The sequence below is a fragment of the Pleurodeles waltl genome, chromosome 12 (assembly GCF_031143425.1).
Source record: "Pleurodeles waltl isolate 20211129_DDA chromosome 12, aPleWal1.hap1.20221129, whole genome shotgun sequence".
In the NCBI taxonomy this organism is placed as follows: Eukaryota; Metazoa; Chordata; class Amphibia; order Caudata; family Salamandridae; genus Pleurodeles; species Pleurodeles waltl.
In genome coordinates, this window is record NC_090451.1 from 119,359,321 (window position 1) to 119,380,764 (window position 21,444).

The 21,444-nt window shown below is 44.3% G+C and overlaps 1 pseudogene; it reads left to right on the forward strand.

Annotated features, from left to right (window-relative positions):
• Window positions 1–302: 302 nt before the first annotated feature.
• Window positions 303–411, forward strand: LOC138268867 (5S ribosomal RNA; annotated as a pseudogene).
• Window positions 412–21,444: the final 21,033 nt, after the last annotated feature.

Sequence of the window (21,444 nt, forward strand, 5' to 3'; positions counted from 1 at the left end):
AAAAGCAAGCAGATTTTGAAAGGCAAGCCCACGAACCAATGAAAGACACTGACGTGACATGGGCGGGGCTCCGAGCCCTTTTCTAACTACTAATGCGTCTCGCAAGCAAAACACATGCGCAAGCACATGCGACGCGGGCTCAACCCTAAAAATGGTGTTCCATGTGGGTTGGGGCATTGGGCCTCCGGCAATGAGCACATAGCTGACTTCCCAAGGGGAGCCTGTGTAGGTGCAATTAAGAGCAGCAGGCTCCGGACGGTGGCCTTGGTGAGCAGAAGAGAGCTGAAATTGCAGCTTTTCCTGCCTATGGTCATACCACCCTGAATGCGCCTGATCTTGGAAACTAAGCAGGGACGGGCCTGGTTAGTACTTGGATGGGAGACCGCCTGGGAATACCAGGTGCTGTAGACATTTTGCCTCTCACATACACTAGGTGCTGCACGTCTTAGCTCAATTACACAGCTTCCTCGCTAGTTTCATTTTCCACTTTTTATTTCCTGCACTCTTTTTTTCTTGTCTTAAAAAAAGAAATTAAAAAGAACAGCAATAACACTAAAATACATACTTTCCAAAGGAAAACTTGCAATTATTCTGCACTTTACACTCAGCCCAAGCTGAAGAAAACATTTGCTCCACGACGGGCAAAGGGATCCCTAGCTAAGGCTTTGCTTTCTTGCGGTAAGCAAATGCGTGAGGTCTTAAGACCAGATCTCACTTCTTGTGATGTAATTTTCTGTCAGGTCATGGGTTGTGATGCCACTACCTGTGATTCCAGGTGCGATTTCACACGCCGTGGTGTCATGTGCTGTGATGTCACTTGCATAGTGTCTAACTTGGTCAGTCCCCCCACTTATTTTCTTTAAGACTTGTGCCATGAATAAGCCTTAGCCCCCAAGAAATAGTGCTTGAGCCCACTATTGGCAACCAAATGGAAAAAATCAGCACATCGTGTCGGAAATGTGATAAAAGGATGATGATGTATTCGGTGTGGAAGAATGAAATGAGTTGCAGACACTAGTGTAACAGAGTCCAAAAGCAGAGCATTCCAGAAACAGTGAATAAAAAGAGCAAAGGTGCGTACAATTTGAGTTGTTGTAAAAGCATTCCAAAGCATTTTCCGGCATTTCATGGCACTGTAAGAGGTGTCATTAACTTAATGATCCATTTATCGACCACAAAAAGAATGGGTGAGCAGGGCATGTGCAGAATAAAACCTCTTCAACATAGGAAAACATCCAAACAGAGAGCACATTACTCACTTTTACATCCTAAGCATTAAACTACAGACCTCTATGTATCACAGTTTCAAGGCCTTTTTGTCCATATCTCATGAGAAAGCCAGGCACCTGCAAACATATACTGCCTGAATTTAGTTTTTTATTAAATTCACTTTCTTTCTGTTGTCTACGCAAAGAAACTAGCTGCAATATTGCTATCTTTGCCTATTTTTGTACAACAAGCATGTTTTAGGCTTTATGTAGGCTGAGATATTGTTTTCTTTCAAAGAAATTGGTGCTTTGGCCGGAAACTGCCAACTCTCATCTCGGTCTGAGGTGTGAAGAGAGCTGGTTTGGACTCCATGTAACAACCTCATGCGCCAAAGTTAAGGGAGAGATTACTACAGGGGAACTGTTGCATCATGGGACGACACTTGACCAGCTGGTCAGGTGAACAGCATTAGCACAGCTAAATTCAAATAGATGTAAACATGGTTAATTTTATACTGCTATGCCTGTGTAAATGGGAGTTTTTAAGTTGTGCGTATGTCATCTGGGTATGAGATGACCAACTAAGTGGGTAAGTAGGTGTGGGAAGAGTCCCGTGAGATAGCACTTAGTGTGTGTGCACTCTCTAGTAAAGAGCCAGAGAAATTTGGAAGTGGTGTGGGGAGAGGAAGAGAGGCAGAAGTGCAAGACCCTAACAGAGACCCTACGAAGATAAATGCATGTACAAAAGAGACTCTCTGATCCATCTGCCCTTGCTCCTCCGCTAGCCTCATCGCGTTAACCAGATATCAGGCACAATCAAGGGATCATTGCACCTGGGTGAGAGATGCTTTCCACCCTCCAGAAGATCAGTTAGAAGAAAATAACTGAGCTTCACTCTTGCTATCCTTTCCATTTCCTTCCTCCCGCCACGGGATGAGCGCAGCACAAGGCTGGCAGACACCTTTCTGGGTTTCTGTGAGTCACTGTGGGCAAAAAGGGAGCTCAAGAAATCTAATGACAAAGAGCCCCCAGCAAAAGGGGTGTCTGCCTATGATATGTACCACTATTACAGATATCTGAAACAGTGGGTGAGGCTCACCAGCAAAGATGGAGAACAGTTGTTTGTAGAGAAAGTCCCTTGAATCTAGAACACTTAAGCAATTTAAGAAAATTAATGTAGGATTCTAAAAATAAGATAGATACAGAACAGTGACCAGCATCTTTGAACTTGTATAGGAAGCTAACACATTCAGATATGAGTCTGAGGACCACGGAATGAAGCAGACCCATGAGGAACTGCAATATTAAATCAGTTACTTGAGAGACAGGGTTAGGGGTTCTGGTACTACTGCCTCACCTCCTCCTTACTATTACCCCCAAATAATTGAGCCAGCAGAAAAATGAGAAGATACAGAATAGATAAGCATGTCTTAGACATTTTACAATTCTCCAACGAGACAATGCACAAACACAGTGATACAAGCAGTGGACAGTAAAGCATTAGAGAAAGATGCGCAGCACTCAGAGCATGAGACCGATTCCACCACCACCATATCCCACCTCATTCTAGACTTATTCTAGTGGGGTAGAAGGGACCCAGAGCCTATTTCACCACCCAATCCCACGAGTCCCCAGAGGGAATGGACCTGTAGCCCAGCCATTACCCATGAAAGCTTAAGATGTACTACAGGACGTACACCCAGATACTTAAAAAAACAGCAAACAGTGTGTCCTCCTTGTCCCACTTCCCAGAGATGCTGATGATGAGGTTCCTGATCAGGACTCTTATTGCCTTTGAAAGTTCATGTCATCCTGGGAGGCTGAGTAACAATAAATGTTTGATTTGTCCCCTGGTGACTTGATTAACATAAAGAAACAATTCCCAATATGACTGATAGCCCCTGAAAATTTCATGAAGAATTGCAGCTGGTGTATGAGGTGGGTAAGTTGAATTGGTTGGATGTGAATTAGCTGTGGAAATCGGTGGAACCAAATGATGTGAAAGATCAAGTGATTGAAAAGATTAGTTGACTGTGACATGCTCTTCCAAATGATTGGCAAAGGATGGGTTGGTTACTTCTATGATGGAGGTGTATCCAGTCAATATGGACTGGTAAACAAATTGTTAACAGAATAAAAGAGTGTCAATGGCAGATTATTTAAATAACCTAAAGGATGTATTTGTAGGATACTCAGACATAGCTCATTTTACCGAACAAGCTCATGAAACAATATGATATCTGGGTGCAGGGATTATTACCTAACATTAGGAATCAACTGCACAGACTTTGTATCATATAGTAAGCTAAGAATCTCGTAGAGATTGTAACAGTGGCCAACTACAACATCATGGTGCAAGAAAGAAAAAATGAATCTAGCAAATTTAAATTGATGGCTTTACAGCAGACAGTGAAAGCGACTGACGGGAAGCTTCTAATCCAAGGAGATATCTGGCCAGACAGGAAGGTGGGTGGGTAGCCTAAAATATTGGAAGAGGGAGAGATGAGCAAGTCATTTCAAGTGGAAGTTTTGATTGTTGTCAATTAAAAATCAGGCATCCAACCCCAGTCTAACCCTCCTGGGTTTACTCAGAACACTCAAAACCAGGATCAAAACTATAAGAACAGACTAAGACTTCCTTTCTGCACCATCAATGTTCTAATCCCTGTTAACAAAAGGATCTTTACGTGAAATGTATGATTAATGGTAAACTTACATCTTTTTGTATTTATACTAGGGCTAGTCAGTCGGCCATTGGCGGCTCCTTCATTAGCGCAGAGGAGCGTCACCCCCACCCGTCAGCAGCAGCAGCTGCAAACCTTTTACCTAAAAACAATAATTAACTGTGTTTATTATTGTTTTTTGGTAAAAAGGGTGGGGCCACAAGCTGTGACGAGCACTGAGGGGGAGTACACAGGGTTTAGCGTAAAAAAGCATGGGTGGTACCATGGGTACGCCCGTGTACTGCCCATGTACCACCAATGTAACACCCCCTTGACCTAAAGTAATGCAAAGCTGCATTTCATAGCCCATGTTTAGTGTTGTAAGGTCTTCAGATATCTTGGCAATGACCTGCACGTGGCAGTGTGGGTCTGCTTGCAGTAAGGCAAACTGGAACTACCAGAAAAATGGGTATGGTTGCCCCAGGAACTTTTATCCCATTGTTTAGGGAGTGCCCAAGAATTAATCTACAACCAGCTGGTACCCGGCACATATGTGGCACACCAATGCACCTCCTAAAAACACTTTCTGTTCCTGTGGAAGATCAGAAGAGGACTGGTACTGCTGCCTGTGCTACGGAAGGATCCCTGAGGACTAGAGTTGCTCCTTCTTGTACCACGGACAAATAAGTGGACTCCAAAGGCCACCTGGCTAATGCCTGTGTGGCTACTGCGTTACAACAAGCTGCTAGAGGTCGTTTTCCTGAAGGGACCAGTTGACCCGTACCAACAGGACCTGGACTGGACCTTGATGGAGAAATCTGATGGAATGAGTTCTAGCCCCTAAGTTGTGTCCCTAACCTACTGGGAAACTAAGAAGTGACCCAAAAGAGTTGAACGAGAAACCCTGAAAAGTAGAGAATTATGGCCTCATTATGAGTGTGGCGGAGGGACCTCACCACTCCTGATGGTCTTACCGCCTCATTACAACTTTGGCAGATGGGACCACCTAAACACCGCCGTCACTGCCAGAAACGTGGTTCCCGATGGATAGACAGAAGCCTGCCTCAACCTCAGTGCTGCTGTGCTGATCACAACTCAGCTTTCCACCAGCCTTTCCATAACGGTTACAACGCCTTGGAAAGGTTGGCGGAAAGTCAGTGCTGGGACCACAGGGCAGGGGGCATAGGCAGTGCATGGCATAGGCAGTGCAGTCCCCCCCCCCACCGAGCACCATCTTTGTAGACAGTGCACATACCGATGGTGCTGTTGTGCTACGGTATTGGCCTCGGCTCCCTCATAGCTCATCCTGGAGGGAGCGCCATAATACAATGTTCCTGCCAGTCAGCCTGATGGGAACATTGTAATACGATGGTGGGGAATGTCACCGGCACAATGGTGGGGTCCTACCCGCGGCTTTGATGGTCCCATGGTGGGACCGCCAAAGCCATAATGAGTCCTTTAGAAATGTTTTGGAGTTCCAAGATCTCCAGAGCTATTGGGGAACCTAGCAGCATAAGTGTCCAATTTTGATGCACTTTCTTTGGAAACAGGTTCAGCCTTGCCCTGCTGGAAGATTTTGAGCAGCATATAATGACGTCAGAAGGTAACATCTTTGACCCAAACCAGCTGCTTCAACTACTAGACATTCAATTAATAGGTGTCACCTACAATTTCAGTGGGATCACACGCTTCAAGAAAGCAACAAGTCCCACTCTGCATTGGGACTCCAATCCACATGGTGTATCTGACCCAGGCTCCACTACGGTCAGCATCAAATTGCACTTAGGCCCTGGTCGACTGCAAGCATGGACTAATAGTGTTGATTTGTACTTTTTGGTGCTCTTTTTATTTAAAACTTTAAAGAATTGTATCTCAGGTTCCTTTATGGGAATTTTGTCATGTTGGTGTCATTTTCCATATTATTTATTTCTCTTTTTGGATACATTGGGGTGGGACTTTGAAGTTGTTGTGTCTTTGAATTTTTAACTATTTTAATGCTCTTAAATGCTTTACACATTTTCTTTAAGTTAAACCTGCTTACTCTGTGCCATAGCTAGCAGGTTTTGAACTCATGTTTAAATGATTGACACCTTTGACTGGATCTAACACTTTAGTGACATTGGCTTATTATTAAACTTAGACATATGGAAATAAATCTGTCATTATAGTGGAGTACTTTACTTCAACCATACTGGGAGTCCTCTGCCGGCCAAATTTAGAGATATACGCAGGCTCAGTGGACATCTCAGAACACTGGCAGGAACAGCTGTCAATGTATTAAAAGTTTGATTGAAGGTACCGTCAAAATTACAGTATCATCTGTCAAACTTTTACCATGTTTTTGTGTTCGCAGAAACAACATCCCAAAGTGGGATTTGATTTTTGAAAATGCAAATGTTAGTGAACCCCACAACACTGGAGGTGCCTTCCATGGTGTGGTGTTAATTTTCCAGTTTTTACTGCTCTTACTACCAAGTTTTATTTGTAAAGCGGCATTGAAAACTTGCTATTTGACTGACCACTCCAAATCCGGCACGCGATTTAATCGCCATACCTCTGACGACCCTTAGAGGAGAATGTCAGCGATGGAGATGGAATAGCTTTCCTCTATGACATACTTAAGGTCTGCTCCCACCTGTAAATTACGCAGGGGGACCTTCAGTTTGGCAAAAAGGGCAGTCTGTCACCGTTGCGACAGAGTACCCTCTCTGACAAACTCTAATTCAGCCCTTTTATTACTTGTGGTGGGCTGCCATCTAACCCCATTAATAATTCACTTTCTTATAAACTGCCATTGTAACATGTATTTCTCATCAATCCACGCAAGTTGCATTTTCTCAGGAAAACATTCTTACAGATCTACCAGCCGCAAAAGTGGTGCACTCCCTCAGCAGTGAAGCTACAATGTATGTCTTGCAAAAGGATGTATATCCCTCACCAACCTTTAAAATATGTAGAAATATGTTGGGGCAGGTATCCAAGGTGGAGAAACAAACTTGGGTAAAACAGAATTGTAAAAAGAAACCCAAAAAGAAAATGGAGGTACAGCACTGGGAGATTGGTGACCCCGAAATTCATACCCTCCCCAAGCTTAGCCTGTCTTCCTCTTTATGTTACCCATGTCTGGAAGGATAGTATGAGTCATGCTACAGTGACCCACTGGTATGCGCCCTTCTTTCCTTCTATTTCCCGGAACTAATGCCACTTCTGTGTCACTAGCCAACCCCAAAATAATGGGAAAAGGATCAAGACTAACCCCACTGGACATATTCTTCTTATATACTTGTAATTGTGTGTGCTTTTTTAAGGTGGATAGAGAAATTACCCTGTGTTTGTGCCGACCCATCACTTACTCAAAACAGTTGTTGAGAGTCTCAATTCCCTGGTTCAGGGTGCTCCTCCGTGTTTCCAGATACTAGATGTCCACATTTATTTCTTTTATAGTTCAGGAAGTATGAGCAACCTTGGGGATTAAGTAGAATTTTCATTGTACCTATCACCCAGAATCATTAGGGAATGTTGAAAGAAACAATTCCATATTTACGAATAAAATAGCTGAGCTGTATTCAGACAAGGGCACCTGGTGTTCAAGGCCAACAGGGGCGTTGCCCTACCATCAATGGGGAGAAGAAAAACATCTGAGTAGTTTGACACAGATGCCTAATAAATGCTTCTGGTAAATCAGCTTAGATTGCTTTTTTGGTGAGGGATTGATACTAAGTCTGAAGAGCCCTGTACATCTGTCAAGCAAGGAAAATTCTCACCAGCAGACACAATGCAGGCAGTGGCATTACAGTGATGGGTGTGAGATGGTTTAACAGTGATGGACATGTTTGCATTTGGGCACTTAGAGCTGTGGGACAGGCTGTAGATGACAGAACTCCATTCAAATAATGGGCTGGGGTGGAGCAAGCTGATGAGGACAGGGTAAAAGTGAATGGTAACCACCCAAGTGAGGGTTCCTCCTCCTTTACTCTAACCCACTGCTGGTTTGTGTTTCAATGCTAAAGGGCAGGAGTACAGCATCGGTTCAGTCTGAATTTCGATTTCATATGTATGAGAAATGTTTAACAGCATATAGCTGGCTCATTAGTGAGTGCTGGTATAACTTGATTTACTTTGTAACTGAGCTAGTTAGTTCCTTTCAGTGCTTAATTTGTAAATAAAAAGGTGCCGGTGCCCAAAGCCCTCCTCTTTAACAGGCGGCTGCTGCAATTAAATGTGCAAGGACAGAATTCTGAGGCAGCGTAAACCTGAAGCCATCTGGGGCCTCTTCAATCCATTTACAGGCCCTCCCTACCCCTTCAGCTCACTCTTGCAGCTTTCTGCTTTCTCCCATTGGGACGCTTTTTCGTTTTTCTCGTCCTCCGTCTTTCCCATATGTGTCTTTTGCTCGCAGTAAATGCTTGAGGCAGAAAAATAAGCAGCCCTCAAAAATAAGTGCTGGTACTCCGCACTGGAAACAACAAGCACAAATTAAGCACTGGTGCTTTTCCTTTCACTGCTTAGTCAGTAAAAACAGGCCGCCAGTGACTCCAACAACACTCACACCACCAGCTGATTTAATTTAAATGAAACCACGCACGTCTCTCGGTTGTTCTGTTTTCCTTTTCCACTTGTACTGAGAACACACATTGTTGAATGGGAAATAGCATGAAACTGTTTTCATAACCAAGTAACATAGTTATGGAAACTTGTGAAAACCAAAGCGCGGCTGCACACTGTTTTTCAGTCCTTAGTGGGAAATCTCAGAACAAAATGGAGATTACAAATGCAGAATATTATAAAGATATGCATGTTTTACATTTAAAGTATATGACTGGAGGAACAACCAAAAACACTAAATAACAGCTTTTGTGACTATTGCTGTCATCATGGATCGCTCATGTTGAATGAGCAAAGCCTCGGAACATTAAACAGATGCTCAGTGTTGGTCCTGTCTCGCTAGCAGGAAGAGAATTTAAACACTTCCTCTTTGTAAACTACTGTGAGGGTGACATTGTCTGTATTATTGCGTTTTATTAAGTCAATGTCATATTCTAAATAACATTGGAACTATCAAAATGCTCAGTTCCATGATACCCTGGAGTCCCCTAACACAACTAGCACAAATCCAATACTTTTTCCCTCTCTGTCTCCTCTCCCTCTCTTTCCTCCTCCCAACTCAACACCATCTCAAGACTCTTAATAGTCAGGTGTCCCTACCCTCAAGAGTCTGAACCTAAGAATCTAACTATTATAACAAAAGATTACATTGATGCTACAGTACCATTCCTGTGTGTGGTTGTGTTGAGGTTTTGTGGTACTTGGACAAAATATTGATCAAAAAATTATCAAGAATATCAGAATGTCAACCAAATCGTGGAAAAGAATATTGAAGGAAAGAATATCATTTTAAGTGTTGTTTTAAATATTGTTGTAAAAAATATTGTCATAGAAAATATAGTATACAATATTGTTTAGAAGTGTTATTTTATATGTGTGTTATTGTAGTGTGTTTGATGTTGTGGTTAGTAATTTTATTGATGTGTGTGTTTAGTAAAATCATTTAATAATTTAGAAAAATTTGATTTATTTATTTTCAGTTGTATTAATGTGCAAAATTAATGTATATGTATTTTTTTTAGTAGAAGGATGTTGGGGTTTTATGGAATAAAGGTGGATAGATTTTTAAAAAGGTCCTGTTTTTTTAATTATATGCAAATGATCACCGTAAAACCACGAAAGTTATTTTGTAAAATCTTTAGTTGTTATAAAACTATTTATTAATTAAGTTTAATGTATTGATCAATTAAATTGATTTGAAAAAATATTGGTATTTTATTGTAAATGCTAACATAATTATTTTAATTATAGAAAGTTTTGAAAAGTTACATTTAAAAACAATTTAATTATATAATGTTAAAAATCTACTAGATTTACCTCTATTATATATTCCTAATATAATACATTTATTCTTGTAGCATTTTGTTAGAAATTGTATACATTTAATGCTGTCTAAATGTAGAAAATTATACTGTCATCGTTAATAGGTTGCTTCAAAAATGTATTTTTTATTTTACATTTTGCATACAAATATTTAAGATTATGTATAATAACATTATGAAAATAGAATACATGTGTATTGTTTATGATGTATTAATTAAACTTTATGTGTATATGTTATATATTTATTTATTTAAATTTTAATAAAAATGAATAATGATAATTTTATTATTGATATTATTGGAATAAGATCTGTTGCTGGGAGTATTTATCCAAATATTTATCAACTGAAATGTGTTACGCCTGGCATCATTGGCGTGGTTTCCCCTGTTAATTTTGCCTTAACACCTCTTGTTATGCTGACCTCGTTTTTGCTGGCTTTAGGACTCTGGGTATTTTACTACTGCTAACCAGTGCTAAAGTGCATGTGCTCTCTTCTTAAAACATGGCAACACTGACTTATCCAAAATTGGCATAGTTAATACACTTATAAGTCCCTAGTAAAGCGTTTTACCTGTGCTCAAGGCCTATAATTAAATTATACTGGTAGGCCTGCAGCACTGATTGTGTCACCCACTTTAGTAGCCCTTCAAACATGCCTCAGGCCTGCCATTGCAGAGCCTGTGTGTGCAGTTTTAAACTGTCATGTCGACCTGGTAAATTAAACCTCTTGCCATACCTAAACCTTTCTTTTTAATCCATTTAACTCACCCCTAAGGTAGGCCATAGATAGTCCAAGGGTAGGGTGCAGTGTATTTAAAAACAAAGGGTCTGATTAAGACATTACGGCCCTGATTATAACAATGGTGGTAAAAACCGCCTACCGCTGCAATCACAGCCACCAACATACCGCCACCGTGGCTACGATCTGGCTGCCATATTATGATCACTCCTGGACTTCCGCCACAAGAAGGGTGGAAATCCGGCAGTGATCATACTGGCAGATGGTAGTAAGCTGGCGCTCCTACCACCATCACCGCCACACCAGTAGAACGCCGCTAGCCGTATCATGACCTGTGATACAGCTTGGCAGTGTTCTGCTGGCGGGGCGCTGCTGACGGTGCAGCACCCCTTACCGTTCCCCAATGGAAGACCTCCTCGACAGAGGTAAGTCGGGCTTCTGACAGGAGAGGGGGATAGGAGGGTGGGGGGCTGCTGTGTGTGTCTGAGTGTATTCGTGCGTGTGTGACTGTGTCTGTGTGTTTTGTGTTGTTTGCATGGTTGTATGCGTGTGAGTGAATGCGTGTAAGAATGGTGAAGTGAGTGCATGTCTGTATGTCAGTGTGATTGTGTATAAGAATGTGTGCGAGCAAGTCTGGAAGTATGCATGTATGCCAGTGAGAGTGATTGGGTGTATGCGTGGTGCATGTCTGAAGGTGTGTACGTGTATGTGGGTGGGGGGGGTGAGTGAGGGGATCGGAGGGGGTGGAGGTGAGTGAGAGGATCGGAGGGGGTAAGGGGTGTCAGGTGTGTGTTGTGGGGGAGCTGCCTACCGGTGACAGGGAAGGAATTCCCTGACACTGGTAGGGCCTACCGCCATGGTTTTCGTGGTGTTGCTAACGCAACGAAAACCATGGTGGTTGGCATGCTCATAATGCCGCCAGCGGTACTATGCCGGCTGCCGGGCTGGAGATTCACATCTCCGGCCCGCGACTGGTACCGCCATGGCGGTCTGAGAGGAGAAGTGGCGGGTTGGCTGCAGGATACCCGCCATTCTCATAATGTGGCGGTATGTACCTCCACATTTTCACTCACCTCCAGGGTCATAATGACCTCCTAAATCTTAGGACCGCCAATACAATGGTGGCAGTCAGACTGTTGTACTCCAGGTGGTCTGACTGCTACATTACGACCCTGGCAGTCAGACCACCAGGACACCACCATACCTGCCAGGAACATGGTTCCTGACAGGCTGATGGCAGTCAGGATCGTGGTCAGCCATGGCGGTGCTGACTACAGTGCTGCCTCACTGATCACAACTCCAGTTTCTGCTAGCCTTTTCATGGTGGGGACCCCACCATGAATAGGCTGGTGGAAATACAATGCTGGGGGCCAAAGCACTGCCCATGCCTAAGGCATGGGCAGTGCAAGGGCCCCCCTGCCGGCACCCTCAGAATGCGCTCTGTCTGCTTTGCTTTGCAGACAGTGCGCATTCTGAGGGTGCTGGTGTGGTTCGGTATGGGCCTTGTCTCCCTTAAGGAATTCAAGACCAATACCGGAGCACTGTTCCTGCTGGGCTGACCGGCGTGAACATTGTAATATGATGTCCCTGCTGGTCACCCCGGTGGGAACAGCATAACACGGCAGGGTGAGGTAGCCGGGTTGATGGCTGTCTCATCCACGCAAGTTTGGTGGTCGGCTCGTCTGACCACCAAACTCATAATGAGCACCTAAGACATGTATGTTTACGTTTTACATGTCCTAGTAGTGAAAACACTTACATTTGTTTTTCACTACTGCAAGGCCTGTCTCTTCCCATAGAATAACATTGGAAATACTTTATAAACTTTTATAAGTGTAATTTCTAATTGGGAAGAGATTTGACCCTCAAGGTTAGTGTTTCTGGAATCTCAATTCAAAGTAACAACCTTTGGTAAAGTTGGATGTTAAATTGTAATTCTGAAAATGTCACTTTAGGAAGTTGGCATTTTCTTAGTTTAACCATCTGGTGCCTAGTGTCTGTCTGTGAATACACATCTGGGGTGGGTGACAGCTGTGCTTCGTGCATTGCCTCCAGCCAGCCCTGCACAAAGGGAGCTTAGGTGTCACTGCTGGGTCATTCACAGCACGATGAGTCATCCTGGGCAGGATGGGAGGATGGAGCTTGCACCTACATCTGAATGGGATGTGTCCTGTCCCCACACAAATGGCTGCATAGCCGTCTTTAGGGGGTCTGGAGCCAGGACAGGAAGACAAGGGCTTTGTGCACTTCAAAGTCCTTTCTGAAGTGTCCTCTACTGCAAAGGCACTACTGCGTATAAGTACTGGACCTCAGACACCACCGACTCACTACATTTCTGAACCTGGTGATATTCTGCCATGATGAAGGACTGCTATGCTACTGGAGGGACTTGAGGGGTTCGCTGGCTTGCCTCCTGTTCGAAGTCTCATGGACATCAAATACTTCCAATCCATCTGCCTACAGCACCTGGACTATGCTTTCTGAGAGGCTTGCCCTGCCAAATGGTGCCAACCCAGTCCTGGGCCATTGGAAGTGGGTACAAAGTGCTGAACTGCCAAAATCCATGCAGCAACACTGTTGCACTGCTCAGACCTGGCACATCTCCAAAGACTCTGATGCATCGCACTCCTGCAAGGATGCTGCATCGATGCTGACTCATCACCACTGTTGTGAGGATCGAGGAGATCACATTGCGGGTGGCGTGGCTCAGGTACTGTTTCAGTGGGCTAAGGCTGGTCCCTGAATCTGACCAGCGCTCCATTACAGTTGGCCTGAAGGTTTGGATTTGACCCGGTCTAGCACGACCAGATAACCACTGTTGCCGCACTTTGCTTTCAGCACTACGTTTCAGCTTAATCTTTAAAAGTTAATAACTCCAGTTATACTTATTGAATTTTTGTCATTTTGGTCTTGTTGTGACGCTGTAATGTCCTAACCAGGGCTTTTATCTTTTTGTGTGGTGTTTACACTGTTCCACTGTTTGATGAGTTGCACAAATACTTTAAACATTGCCGCTTAAGTTAAGCCTGACTGCTCTATGTCAAGCTACCGGAGGGTGAGCACAGGATAATTTAGGGTGTGCATTCGAGTTACTCTGACTAGGATTGTGATTCCTGCTCGGCCAGGGTGCAAAATGTAATATCATTTATATCTATCATAATTATATGATTAGTTTCATATTTTTTAAATATTCAATTATTTCTACCTTTGGAAAATATGTTTTTATGGTATGTTTCAAAATGCAGGCATATTAGCAAATAATAAAATATATTAATTGTAAATAAAGAATAACACATGCATTTACATGATAATTTTTCTTTTTAAATATATAGGTTTTGAGTGTGGGTTATTGTGTCTTTCAAGTAATTTTTATTTTTATTTTATACAGAAAAAAAATATGTATGACTATGGAGTATTGATTGTGTAAATAAACATTTTAGTGTGCAACACCTTCCTGAACATGGTTTAGATTGGAGTAGGAATAGTCAATGTCACCCCTTTAGTGTCCAACACCTTCCCCAAACTGGTTTATATTGGGGTGGGGATAGTAAATGTCCCCCTCTTGTGCCCAACACCTTTCCCAAAATGGTTTAGATTGGAGTTGGAATAGTATAGTAAATATCGCCCTCTTTACTGCCCAGCACCTTCCCCAAAATAGTTTAGATTGGAATGGGAATAGTAAATGTTGCCCCTTTAGTGTCCCACACCTTCGTTAAAATGGTTTACGTTGGAGTAGAAATATTTCACTTACATGTTATATGTTAATTTCCTTGGTTAAAATGTATTTCAACATAGTAGGACATGTTCTTCTGAGATATTTCACACTTTCTTTTCAGCTTTTCCGCTGGGGTGTTGCAATGTGGAGCAGGTAGTCATTTAGGGCCAGATGTAGCAAAGTTTTGCGAGTTGCAAATGGCCCGATTCGCAATTTGTGACCTCTCAAAATCCGAAATGGGATGCAAAAATCCCATTTCCGAAGTGCAAAAAGCGATGCGAGCCATTACCGACTCGCAAAATTTGCGACCTGATTGTGCGACACGCAAATAGGAAGTCGCAATTTGCGAGTCGCAAACCATATGAAAAAGCCAGTCGCAAATTGCGACTAGTCGCAAAAAGCCCATTTTGCACACCCAAATTACCACTAAGTCAGAGCAGGTGGTAACCAGAACCAAAGTATAAAAGGAGACCCAGAAGGCATCTGGGTTACTCAAAATGGCTGAACTGTATGTGATAGCATGGAGGAGGAGAGTCCACGTCGCCCAGCAGAGGAGGAGGAGGAGCCAGAGACAGGAGAGGATATACCGAACCAGGCAGACACTTTTCCAACAAACTGAGGAGGAGATTTATGACAAATATAGACTGAGCAGTGCAGCAATATTAGAATTAATTGAACTACTCAATACGCAGCTTCAACGACAGACAATGCGCGGCAGCGCCATCCCCACACATGTGCAAGTGCTATGCTCACTGCACCTCTTGGCCTCGGGTAGCTATCAGGGGGTGATTGCTGTGGCAGGTGGGGTATCCCAAAGTGCACTCTCACGATTCTTCAGATGTTTCCTAGATGCCATACTCACACACATGTCCAGATACATATACCTACCCAGGAATGAGGCAGAAATTAACAGCACCAAGTTGGACTTCTACAGAATTGCGAGCTTCCCCCATGTAATAGGTTGTGTGGACGGGACACATATACAAATCTGCCCTCCTGCAAATCTGGAATATGTGTTCCGCAATAGGAAATGTACCCACTCACTAAACATCCAGGTGGTATGTGACGCCCATAATGTCATTACAGACATTGTAGCTAAATTTCCAGGGAGTACACATGACTCATACATATTCAGGCACAGTGGGATACACCAACGCTTAGAACGTGGGGAGTTTGGAGACAGATATCTATTAGGTATTGCTGAATACACCCTGAAACCTTACATACAGGTCACTGTGGAAACCATCCATGCCCTGCTAACATTGCTTATTTTTGCATACAGGTGACAGTGCATATGCTCTAAGACCATGGATACTTACTCCGTACCTAACACCTGGCAATGAGAATGAGAGGCGTTATAACAGTACCTATCGGTGGACCAGAACTGTCATTGAGAGGACCTTTGGCTTGTTAAAGGCATGATTCAGGTGCCTCCACAAAAGTGGAGGTGCACTCCAGTATGCCCCAGAAACAGCATTCAAAATTGTAGCCGCCTGTGCAATCCTACACAACATTGCCACCAGATGTGGGCTACATCTTACCCCTGAAGACACAGATTCGGAGGATGAGGAGCAAGAGCTACCACACCAACAGCCTGGGGATAGAAGCATTGCAAATCAAGGCAGACAGAGACAGGACCACATTGCAACCCAATACTTTGGCAGGTACGTGGCAACTGTCACCACACTCACTGATGTCAGACAAACAGAGCCCAGATGTGTAGTGGAACAAACAAACCTTTTTATTAGTGAACTAAATGATGAAAGTGCTGTCCGTTGAAGTCTGTACATGTCCAAATGTAATGAAGATACATTAACATCATGTGCCTCATGACTCATGCTGTCTGATGGCTTACACCCTCCTCCTTGTGCGCCCAGCATGGCTCATCCCAGGTGGGTCAGCTGACCCCTGCCGTGCACTTGCACTCCTTAGCACATGTGAGTCAGTGGCTGACACACTACTTATTGTGGACCCCTCCTCACTGTCCTGAGGGGTCTCACCTGTGCCCCTTGCCATCTGCCTAGCTTCCATCAAGTCCACTGCATGGCTGATGTGGCCAAGTCCACGTGCCACATCCCCCGCAAAATGGCCAAGTTCCACCTGTAAACTAACTGTTCGTCTAGACAGGCCAGTAGTGTTTGTGGCAAGACGCCCAATTGCAGTTGCCATGAGGTCGAATCGTGCCACTGTGTGGCGCTCCCTGCGCCTTGCGCTCTGTCTGTCTGTCTGCCACCAGTTCCGTCACAAGTTGGCTGATGGCCTGGGTGAGATCCCCCACATTTTCATTCAGTCTAGTGAACTGCGTGTTCACTTCAGCCAGGCCAGTGGTCATGTTGCTCTCCATCCTGTGCAATGTACTTGACTCAATTGTCTGTTTTGCAGGTGCTGACCGTTAAGGAGGGATGCCTCTATTCCTGCATGACCTGCCTCCCCTATCTCCTCCTGGGGCACTGCCAGTACTCTGCGTCTGTGTCTGCGCTTTTGTCTTGCTGCTGGCTCTGGATGACTTGCTGTGGGGCTGGGGCCAGGGGTCGTATCAGTTCTCGTCCATTTCCTGCTCTTGTTCCTGAGAGGACTCTGGTGGTGTCCTGCTGGGCCCATGAATTTCTGCTGCAGCCTCCTGAACTGTCTCTGGCCTGGTGTCTCCTCCCTGCCTGTTGTCGCTGCTGGGGGTGTCTTGTGGGAGACCTGTGAGACATAGGGAATACACTGTCAGTCTCTCACATTTGTTTTATGCCTCATAATAAACATTTGCCTATATGCTGACTAGTGTACTACATTGCCCATAATGCAACATTCTAGTGGTTGCTAGACTGGAATGAAGCTAGTCTGGTTGTGCCTGCTGCTGTGTACTGGGAGAGCGTGGGTACTGCATTTGCAGGTGTGAATGCATATCTCATGGTACTCACTTTTGGATGTCCCTGGTGCAGAACTGTCCACCTCTCCCATTCCAAGTGCGGCCTCAGGCTCCAGGGTCTCCTCCACCATTGCTTACAATTTGCGACACCCTACTTGCAAATTGCGACCTTGCTTTTAGCAAGGTTGCAAAAAGCGACCTCGCTAGAAGAAAACTCGCAAAATGCAGTGCGACATCATTTGCGAGTTGCAAATTGGTGTCGCACTTTTTTCTTAGATCGCATTTTGCGAATCGGAAATTGCGATTCGCATTGAATCGCAATTTCCGACTCGCTATTTTTTTCCTACCTACATCTGGCCCTTAATGAGTATAGTTGATATTTTGAAAGATAATTAACATAATAGTTATTTGTATATATGTAATAAATAACATTATAATTTACGTGTTTTCATAGAATAAAGACATGCAACGTTTTAATTTTATTTTCAAATGTTTAAACATTTTTAACTTACATTCCCATTAATGTTTTATGGAAGTCTTTTTTAATTTTAATTAGTGGCCATTTTTATAACACCACCTTCTATTTTGTAGTTTATTTGTCTCATTTTTAGTCTATTAATTGTGATGCAGGTTGCGGGAAGGGGCTGTTGTTCTTCGGAACAGATAGGTCCCTTTTAATGTTTTTTAATAGGGTTTGAGGGTAGGCAGAGTGTTTTTGGGCCTCATTACGAGTTTGGCGACCTGACAGCCAGACTGTCATGGTGGCAGCCGCCAAAAGACCGCCATGTTGGCGGACATCGAGACTGACGTATTATGAGTCACACAGCCAGGACCGCCAAAAGCCAGCCAAAAATCTGACACCCCAAGGACTCTGGAGGGTGGGAAAGAGGCGGTCCAAACACTAGCACCCCCAGCCCGCGAAACATCCACCTAGCCTATTATGACTCACAAATCACAATAGCAGTTCTTCCATGGCGTGAAACCAATGGTGGCTTGAAACGCAGAGGTAGGCGGTCACCACAGTAATACATTGGATAGTTTGAAATCCACACAGCTGACACATCCACACACCCGACACACCTGCAACCTGCACTATAAAACACACCCCTTCACACACCACAATTCTTTGCAACCAGAACACTACACACAACAAGCTAGAGCTTGCCAATAGAAATGACAAACCATAGATAAGGCATCCCTCCACACTTTAAATACCACTCATCCCACACCTGCACAACACACCCAACACACAAAATACTACCCTACACATCAGACACCAATCGTCACCTCCTCACAACACAGCACCCACACCTCATCATCCGTTTTTAGCACTTTTCAGTGTCGTCCACCAACACCATGTCCTCACAAAAATATCCCCATTTTACTGAAGCTGAGTTGAGGGACATGGTGGATAAAATCATCAGAGTAGAGCCACACCTATTTGGAGCCCAGGTCCAGCAAGCTACCATCGCCAGGAAAATGGAGATGTGGCAAAGAATAGCCGACAGGTGAATTTTGTAGGCAGCTAACCACGCACAAGGGAGGACATCAGGAAGAGGTGGAACAACCTCAGGGGGGAGGTCCGTTCCATGGCCACCAGGCACCAGCTGGCGGTACTTAAGACTGGCAATAGTCCCCGCCCTCTCCCCAAATGTTCACATTATGGGAGGAAAAGGTCTTGGCAATCCTGCATCCTGAGGGCTTGACAGGAATACCTGGGGGAGTGGAGTCAGGTAACTCACAACACCAATAATGTCACCCAAAAGTTCTGGCTTGCATGCTCACTGATCACCTTTTGACATCTTAACAGCCAACCCACTCACCACCCCTGTGTCTAACTGTCGGAATACCCCTGTCTGGCATCCCACATGTCAACTAAACTCACCTAGTGGCACAGTGTCTGTGCATGGCGTGGGTAGTACAGTGAGTTGACCACAATTTAAATGTCCTTGCATGTTAACTAAACAATTGAGAAAAAACACCTGAATGCTCCACAACTATACAGTCTATGGCAATCTCAGCACTGCTATGGGCATCTACCAGTAGAATACCACCAACACACATCGACAGCTGTCTCCTCTGCTAAACTCGCCCTTCTACCTCCCATCACCTATTGAAATCTACTCCACTGGTGGGATCACACATATATGCAGTGTGTTATACTTGGTATATCCTGACACATATGGCCTGGTTGAATGGTTACACCTAATCTAATGGCCAGGTCAGTTCCCACATGACATTGTGCAGCTGTCTGTTAACTCAATAGTGAACTACTGCTAACTGGGAGGTAACGTGAACATAGCAAAGCTAAACAGCTGCCAAGATATGAATCTATGAACAGACATCCAACTGCAAAGATACTCTGACATCCTGTAGCAAGGTGTATGAAATAGGAATTGTCTGTACCCCATATAGCAGGTCTCCAGAATTGAAAACAGTTGTCACTGGCATATGAGGGGATCAAGCAAAGCCAATCTGTTCATGGCTCAAAGCATATCTACCTGCCAAATATGGATATCACATGATGCATGACAATCTGTAACTATCCCACTTCTTCAACAGGTGTACCTGCCATTGGGACCCTGGAAAGGACACTTGAGACAGCCATTTCTCCACTACATGAAGCCCTCGGTGAGGAGAGCACTTCTGGATGAGTGAACAATGAGTATGACTCTGGCCAATCTGGGCTACCTGGCCAGTCTACAACTTTCAGCCTCACCCTGCCCACATCGACTTCTCCCAGCCCTGTTGCATCTTCATCCAAAGCAAACAGTCGCCCCAAAACCTGTGTCTCAAGGACTGTTACAAACATCATGTGCCCACCAGTACAGGTACCAGGGTCACAACTCGAAAACCCTGACAATGAAGGACCTGACACCAGTGGCAGTGGGCAAACTGTGCAGGCACATGGGTGTAGGGTACATGGGAGGGATGGTGTGGGTCAGTGGCTTGAGGCTGCTAGGGACACAACTGACCAAGACACCATCTCCCAAGTCTTGGGAGCTAACTAACAGTCCCAAGGCGTTAAGGGCAGGTACTTGCCATGATGGAGAGATCAAGCAGCTCCAGAGGGACAACCACCAGGAAGTAATTCATCAGTGGTAGGCCGTCAATGCCAGCAATGTCTCCCTAGCAAGGGTGCTGAGAGACATCAACATCACCCGAGCAGTGTATGTCCACAACACCAGACCCCTTCCATTGGCTCTGTAACATCAGCCCCTTCTACATCTGTGGCAGCCAGTGGAATGGAGGCTCTGCCAGGGGAAGGACATGGCTCGGACACCCCTGCGTCTGTCGCTGAAGAACACCCCCACAAACCTCGATGCCCACCAAAACAACCAGGAGATGCAGATGCCAAGACAACACCCACTGCCAGGAATTGATCTTATAATGATTGGTTCCCCTTGTGTACAACTGATGCACCCTATTGACTCTTCTAAGAACAATGAGCATTTTTCAAGGATAGTAGGACACTGGACTTGTCACTTCAAATGTTGTAGCAGCTACCCCGATAGTAAGATCTAGCACTTTATTGCTTTGATCCCATTCATTTTATTTTCCTGTACACTTGTAAATTAACACACCTAAACCACTATAAATGTATGAGAGTCATATTTCATATATGCTGAACAGATGACTGTGAAATATCTTGAATATGTCATACTCAAATGTAGGAAATGTGGGAAGGGACAGGTCACATGTACAGTTGATTCTGGGTTCAATGCATACACAATGATACAAGTAGAAAATTATCAATCCCCATTTATAGCACTGAGCTGCACATAGGCTGACCTTATGCCAATGGTCACACAGTGATTTTCATCTTCACAACTTTGTGCTTCAGCATAGGTGTCAGTAACTAACATCCCACATACCACTGAAGTAAGGGACTTGTCAGACTTTGTCTATCTGAATAGACAAACAGATGGGTGCAATTTGTCATCAGCTAAACCCTTATCGCATATCCATGCCATAACTACCAAATAAACATACCCCATCATGCAGAGGTCAGTACACTGTCCCCAGTCAGGGAACCTTCCACTTACCATGGTTAGGTATCTATGGGCACACCGCTCACCTATTTCAGTCTTGACACACATGCATAGTGGCCTGCAATGAGAAACCACAGTGGCAGCTACATACAAGTAAGATAGTACCATTAGCAAACCACTGAGAAGGTTGAGTAAATGGATTGCACAGGAAGACGCGTGTCATAGGCATATGATCACACACATGACACCATTAGACCCATATAACACTTTAAACAGGTCTACTGTGTAGAACAGAACACTGCTATCCACTATCCTGACAGGCTGGGCATGGGACTCAGGGAC